The sequence below is a fragment of the Octodon degus genome, unplaced genomic scaffold (assembly GCF_000260255.1).
Source record: "Octodon degus isolate 3935 unplaced genomic scaffold, OctDeg1.0 scaffold00068, whole genome shotgun sequence".
NCBI lineage: Eukaryota > Metazoa > Chordata > Mammalia > Rodentia > Octodontidae > Octodon > Octodon degus.
Window position 1 is genome coordinate 1,627,888 of NW_004524644.1, and position 1,212 is coordinate 1,629,099.

Here is a 1,212-nt window from a genome sequence, read left to right on the forward strand (position 1 = left end):
CATTGAATTCAGGAATTTCATTATTGTAAAGAGAAATATTGTCTTTTATCTTTATGAGATAGGGATTCAGGAAGTTATAGCCAATCTCTGAAAACTGGGTGTATGTGGGAAACTGTTAAAAGGCAAGAAAATACAGATGAGATGGAAAACAGTATTGTGGCAGGAGTCAGCTCTTACTAGATACTAATGTATTTAGAAAAATCAGAGTTTCTCTAAATATTGATTTATCTGTAAGGTAAGGCTAATGGATCTAACCTTAAGAAGTTGTTCAGACTAAATGAAATAATTATTAGTGTCTAGTGCAGCATTTGGCATATGATAGGGCCTTGATATATGATACGTGATAGCTATATTGATATGGGCCTGTGTTCACAAGAAGGTAGAGTCTAGCAGGAGAAATGGATCTACCAGGCACTAGAATCTGGTGTATTATTCGGCTCAGGCTGTCATTGCATTACCATAGACTATATCTGAAAGGGCAGAAATGGAATTCAGAGTTCGGAGAAGCTGGAGATCAGGGTGGCAGCACGGTTGGGTTGGGTCAGGGCTGTCTTCTTGTGCCCTCACATTGTCCTCACATGGTAGAGAGACAGCTCCAGGGTCTCTGATGCTTCTTCCGAGGACATCAGTTCTATCAAATCAGGACGCAGTTCTATCTCTGCCCTCATGCTCTCACTTCACCTCACATACTTCCTAAAGGCTTTCTCTCCATTATCTTCTCAACGATTTCAGTGCATGAATTTGGTGGTGGTGCAACATAATTTAGTCCACAGCACCTAGCATGAGTACAATCCAGTCAGACACAAAAGAGCCTAGCTTTGCCTGGGGCATGGGGAATCAGAAAATATTCGCAGAGGAGGGAATTTCTGAAATGCATGTTGGAGTTTTTTTCAGCTCAAAAAGTATATATTTAAAATAAATCAGAGAATAGAGGAGTTTATAATAAAAACAATAACCTCCCCCACATTTACTCAGTCTCAGCTTCACTTTCCATAGTTAGCACTAAAGACTGAACAATGCCTGTGCGACTTCCCACCTCAGCTTTTTTTTTTTTTTTAGAAAATGTCCTAAAATGTGCATTTTATTCCATATCATTATACAATGTTTACATATAGTTATAATTATGAAGAAAATGCTTTTTTCTTCACCAATGTCATGTAGTGCCTCAATCTTTCACTTGAACGTGGAGATTTGCAAAGAGTGGAAATCCTC